At 53.5% G+C, this 6,096-nt stretch overlaps 1 long non-coding RNA gene across 1 annotated transcript in view; it reads left to right on the forward strand.

The window, feature by feature from the left end:
* Nucleotides 1-1,994: 1,994 nt before the first annotated feature.
* LOC115063614 overlaps nt 1,995-6,096 on the forward strand; it is a 7,044-nt gene continuing 2,942 nt past the window's right edge. The window contains exon 1 of the long non-coding RNA XR_003843449.1: nt 1,995-2,117. This is a non-coding gene — a long non-coding RNA (uncharacterized LOC115063614). The remainder of the gene's footprint in view (nt 2,118-6,096) is intronic.

Genomic DNA, 6,096 nt, shown 5'->3' on the forward strand with positions numbered 1-6,096 from the left:
ATTGACAGACAGATAGATAAGCTGGCGAGGGCTGTGGCGTTTCCAGCTTCGGTCTTGAGCACCCTGCTGGGTTGCAGGGATCCGCACAAGCTTAATGGCTCCAAACAAGCTCCAGCAGCCCTCGCTGCAGCCTCCGGTCGGAACAAGGGGTGGGTGAAAAGCCTGGGACAGACACAGAGAAGCTAGGAAAGCCAATCCGAGGCCCAGGGCCCACCAGTTACCCAGCCCCCAAGGCAGATGGTGGAATAGATGGGACCGCAAGACATTTGAGGACGTGACTGGAGGAAGTTCTGGCTGGAAGGTAGGGGCTTACCGGAAAACTAAGTCTTAGGAGGTGGCAGCGGGGAGCGAAGAAAGCAGAGCAAAGGCTTCAATGCCACTACCCAAACTCTCAGGATTCGCGGGACGACTGGACCGCTCTAGAATCCAGATCACGCTACAGTGGTTCGAGGGGAGTAGATGTTGGAATGGAGAGAGGAAGAATGGAAGTCTTTTGTAAATTAAAATGTCTCCATTGGGACCTATCCAACGCGCTCCCTTTCTCCTTGTCCACAGAACCAGATCTCCAGGCGCGAAGCACTCAGCAAGGTGCTAGAAGAAAAGTAAAGGTCTGGCAGAAAGCTGGTCAGATCTGAAGGATCCAGACAGCGGGCTGCTGGAGGCGCCCTGGGCTTGTTGCAAACTTCTACACCGGTCCAGGTGTGTGGGGGCGGAGCGCGAACCTGGAGAGCTTGCACCCCAGCGCCATTTGCGCAAGACTCTCTCCCTTCACCGCCCTCATCCGGTCAAGGAGTGCAGGCTCTAGCCCTCGAACTTCCCTCCCGTCCAAATGTTCCCCTCCTGGTCTCCACACGTGGACAGCCTGGTCCACCCTGGCTGTCTCCCAGAAGTTACCTGGATTCAGTTCCACGCCCACTCCCTTCCTTGCCCACCATCTCCACAAGAGTCTTCCGCCCCTCCAGAACCTCAGTCATTTCCAAACTCCATTCCCAAAGCAAGCAGAAGAGGGAGGAGAATGAAAGTTGAGAAGCCCTCGGAGGGCGAAAGGGCAAGGATGTCGACACGGGTGTAGGTATCTATTCCAAGATAGGCAGGCTTAGCAAATCTAAGCTGTCCTCAGTTCCACAGAGGGTGTGAAGACCACAGGATCAGTATCTGGCGACCTTGCCCCAATTTCTTCATTCACTCAGCACGAGGAAGGGAAATCTTAACCTCCCAATCTTCCATGTCCCCACTTTTGCCCCTCTAGGCCAGAAAGTCAACAGTCAGCCCTCAAGTCAAAGATAAATACCATCATCTACATTTTCTACATGAATGGAGCTTTTCAGTTCCACAAGCTAGGGAAGCCCGGGCACTCTGGCTTTGGGACTTCCCTAAGGAAAACACCAACAGGCCTAGATTTGGCCAGGTTTGGTAAAGGAGCTCATTGGTTGCTGGAGCCACAGTCTGTGCCCAGCTTGTGACTTGTGGAAGCAAGGGCCAGGTAGGGTTATCCATTGGGTCACCTCGTGAAAAGAACTTGCCAGAGGTCCCTTTCGACCCCTCATGGTCTTCGTCCCTCTGATGAAGTGACTCTCTAGAGAACCTAAGCGCAGGCTAGGGGGTCACTTAGATAACTGGCTGGCCAAAGAGCAAGGACCGTGGGATCCGCGTACTGGATGGCCCCTGAACTCCGCAGGACCTGTTTACTTGAAAGTAGGGGGAGGGGAGGCTTAAGCCGAGCCTCAAGGAGGACAATGCCAGCCAGAGGCAGGCTGGGCGTGTGCAGTTACCGGCCAGACCCCGAAGTCTCTTAGGATGGATCGAGTCAGACTCTGGCTGAAGAGAGGGAGTCTCCCGCCGGGCCGAAGAGCTAATCTGCGGAGCTGAACCCAACTCTGGCCGCCGTGACGTCATCCGCGCCGGGCAACCAATGAGGGCAGTGCTGGCGTGGATATTAAGGAAAGTTAGCGCCTGCCTGAGCACCCTCTTTTCTTATCGTTGACATTTAAACTCTGGGGCAGGTCCTCGCGTAGAACCTGGCTGTCAGATCTGCTACTTCCCCCCGAGAAGCGGCTTTGAGAAGTGTGGGAACCAGCGCCACCAGGCTCACCTGCCACCCCACCCTCGGCTCACAGGTAACTGCTTTGACTCTAGCCAGAACTCACCCGGCGAGTAGCGGCGCCCGTCTCCGACGTGCAGCCTGTGTGTTCAGGTCGTAGAAACCCTCCCCGAGTGGCCCCGGCCTTGATTTTTTTTTTTTTTTAAAGGAAGCTTACAAAGATGGTAGAGGAGTTGCTGCGGGTGGGACGGGAGGAGGGAATGTCTTTGCGAAGCACGCTTCTTTGTAAAAGTAACAAAATGTTGTGGTCTCAAGAGTGGCCTTCCTGTCTGGCCCTGAGCTGGGGGTGATGTGGGGGGTGGGAGGGTAGTGGCTGTGGCCGCAGTCTAAAGAAATCGCTGAGATCCTAAGAAAAGCAGGCGGTGGGCATGCAGTTTGCAACACGTCTTCCCCCGATGCAATTAGCGACATTCATGCTTGGAGAAGCCACCAAGCCTCGCGCCGAATTCATGGAAGCACCCCGCGGAAGGTCGGGCGACTTGCGACAAAAGTTTTCCCAAGATTGTGTAGATGTGAGTTCCATGTCGAAGTCAAAGTCTTGGGGTTCGTTTCCCCCGAAAGGAGCACAGGACGAAAGAATGCGGCCCTCCAGAGCTGGGCAGCGCGCGAAGGCCCCAGCGTGTGATTTGAGCTTCCTTCGGAAGACCTAATAATTAGCGATTCTCACTGAGCTAGAATGCGGGCTCGGGTTACCGGGAACGGGTTCCTAGCAGCGGCGGAGCTCTCTGCCTCGGCGGGAAGCGCGTGTGGGCTCCAGCGGAACCCGGCTGCTGAGTGCCCTGGAGAGAGATACCCAGCCATGATCCGGCTCCAGGAAGGCCAGAACTTGGCCGAAGTGGGTCAGAAAAGCGATTACCCCAAACTTAAACTAAAAGGTGTTTCCGCCAGGTTGGAAAAATCTCTCAGCCAAGCCCTAAGCTTAGTATGAGCCGCTCAGGCTGCCTGAGTTGGGGCACTGGAGCAACCCACCGGAAATTTGAGGCCATGTAGCAGGCCTGGCCTGGATCTTGCCCACTCCCACGCGTGCTCCTGACGCCCTCTCTCTAGACCCGCTGGAGGCACTTGTTCCAGCTCGTTTGGATCTCAAGCACCTGTGACAGGTGTCCAGGAGTCTAACTCTGAGCAGAGTCCCCTCTGAGCGCCTAACATAGAAACGAGGCCACGGGCAAAGTGGCCACGGGGCCGCGCACCTTACCTGAACGGGGGTCCTCTCCTCCGTGAGTTCCTTATTCCAGAGCTGAGCCGTGAGCAGTTTGCCCGCTTCGCAGTAGGAAGTGGACCTTCTCCTCTAGTCATAAATCAAACCCAGCCATCCTCGGGCCTCCTCCCTCATTAGAGATGTTTATTGGAGATTGTGTTTATTCGGCTGTCATGGCGAGAAAACGCGGTGACATAATTACCTCTGACCAGAGTCCTCGCCCTGCGCCCAGGGCGAACCAGAGACCTCCTCTGCTGCGGTCTTACTCTGCTGCCCTCCTTGATCAGAGGGCAAATCGGATTGGTGTGTCTACTTTTATTCCCCCCCCCCCAAGACTTCGTATCATTTGAGTTATTGGAGAACTTAGTATTCAAATTTCCTTCAGTGCCCAGGAGTTTATTTATTGTAGACTTCGAAAGGAAAACCAAAGAGAATCCAGCTTCTGGGAGAGAGGGAGAGAGAAGTAAGGGGGAGAGGGGGAAGAGGGAGAGAGAGAGGGAGAGACTGCATGAGAACTTTCTAGTGCACTGGCGGAGAGATGCTTGGGCCAGACCTAGAAGGATGGGCGCCAGCCAGTATTTGTGGTATTATTTGTTGCTTCACCTTCTCATTCCTTTTCTTTTCGGGAGAAATCTGGCTGCAGGGCCTTGAGCCCAGAGTTCTGATATTCTCCCAGGTGGACCCCGATCTCCGATGAAACAACCGGGGCTTAATCCCTCATTGCTCCGTCCCTGACTCCCAATCTCCATAAGATTTTCTCTGATGGGGAGGCTTCAAGTCACCTTCTGTGAGACTGGGTTAGGAAATGATGAAAAGCGCCAAATTGTTCTCTAATTGAAAAATACATTGTTGTGGGGTTTTTTTTTGTTGTTGTTTTTTTGTTGTTGTTGATTTTTGGAGGAGTGTGCACTGACAAAGTATCTGGGATTCCAGCTTTTGATCCCTTGCTACTGCTGCCTCTGCTCTCCAGTCACTAATAAAACTCGCATTGAGCCCCTTAGTGCCTTGATTAACAGGCAGATTAACTCTTACTGGGGTTGGGAACAGCTTGTCTCAATCAATGTCATTTTAAAAGCCTGTCAGGATGTGCTCAGTTCGGTTCCAGGCTGCTAGAGTGAGCCAGCCCTGACGTTTGCTCTCTCTTTCCCAGTCTCAAAACCCTGAGCATCAGGCCTGCACATCTCTAGTTCCTGGACAAAACAAATGGCAGGAGTCAGTCCCTGGCCCTTCTACCAGACAGCTGTTTAGACATATTCTATAGAGTGAGGTGACCTTAACTAGCTTTTCATTTGAAGCTGAACACTTACCTCTTTTTTACTGAGGTTAAAAGAAAAAGGAGACTTGAAGGAATGTCCCGGGGTTGGAGAATGGAAAGAGAACTTTTCTAGATACCCTATCTGTAAAAATCCCAAAACGATGCGATTTCAGGATGGCCTATGCGTTAGAGACTTTGAAACTACTTTCTGTATAGACAACTGCAGGATGCGGAAGAAGGGGGGATTGAGAGTTAACTCGCCTCCTACAAGAAAGCTCTTTGCTGGGACACCCATCTGGACAATGCCGGTTTAAAGCATTTTAGGGGTGGGCTGGGAGGGAAAAGGGGGGGGGAGAGGTGATGCCCAATATGAAGAGAAGAGGACTAGACCCGAGAGCGCCCAGATACACTAACAATTTGACAGGAAGCATTGAAAGGCAAGGGCACCGTGGCTTTTACCAGTCAAGCTAAAGCCTGGAGGCACCGCTGGGCGGTGGTCCTCTTCTGTTTCTGTACTGTCCTGGGCTTTGGCTAGGCTAGCCAAGAGCAGGATTCCTGCAGGTTGCTGGGGAAAGTGGAGAGAGAAAGCCCCAAGCCAGGGAGGCATCAGGAACTGGTTGGCTAGGGTGGAAGGCTTTGGTTTTTATGACCCTTTAATTTGTTTGCCCTCCCAGAGATCCGTGGAACCCACTCTTCAGGGCCTGCAGAAAGAGACACATCTGAAGCTCTCTAAAGTGTCTCGGGTGTTTACTGGGACCTTCCTCCTCCAAAGAAATTCATCCTCTCCCTCCTCAGTGGGTCAGCACTGCACCTCAGCTAGGACCAGTCAAAATGGGTGTTTGGAGGTGTGGGAACACGGAATGGAGTACTGGTTGTTCTGACGCTGTGAGGCTAAAGCACATTCCCCAGAGAGCTGGTCACTTCTTTGCCTCGCCAGGGGCCGCTCTCGGGACAGAGACCTGATGCGGTGGGCACAGGCTACCAGGGACTGTTGGGAGTGATTCTGAAGGGGCCTCCCACTTTTGCCTCCATGATGATTAGAGAGGTTCTTAACGTCGTCGGGCAAACCTCGATGCCCCCAGCGCCACTCCCTCCACAACACGAGCTTTCGGTTACCCGGCCAGAGGAAAACCGTCCTCGCACACGTCAGAGGGTAGAATGGAGGAAAGAGTAGCGAAGAGTAGTAGTGAAAGGCAGCCGGGGTCGGGAGGGGGTCGGGAGGGGGTCGGGAGGGGGGGAGGGCTAAAGTGCAGCTTCGCCAGCCTTTCTATGCCTATACTGGAGGACAAGCAAAATGGGCCTCCGACGTGTTGAAAGCCTCATTTAAAATGGCGACCCGAGCGTTGTCTCAGTTTTACTGATGCCTTGCACCTTGGTTTTAGCCTCCCTCCTTCCAGGTCTCATCCCGAAAACAGGTGCTTGGCAGAAAAGAGAATTCACCAAGGACAGGCAGAGAGAGAGAGAGAGAGAGAGAGAGAGAGAGAGAGAGAGACAGAGACAGAGACAGAGACAGAGAGACAGACAGAGAGACAGACAGAGGGG

This window comes from Mus pahari, chromosome 3, assembly GCF_900095145.1.
Source record: "Mus pahari chromosome 3, PAHARI_EIJ_v1.1, whole genome shotgun sequence".
Classification (NCBI taxonomy): Eukaryota; Metazoa; Chordata; class Mammalia; order Rodentia; family Muridae; genus Mus; species Mus pahari.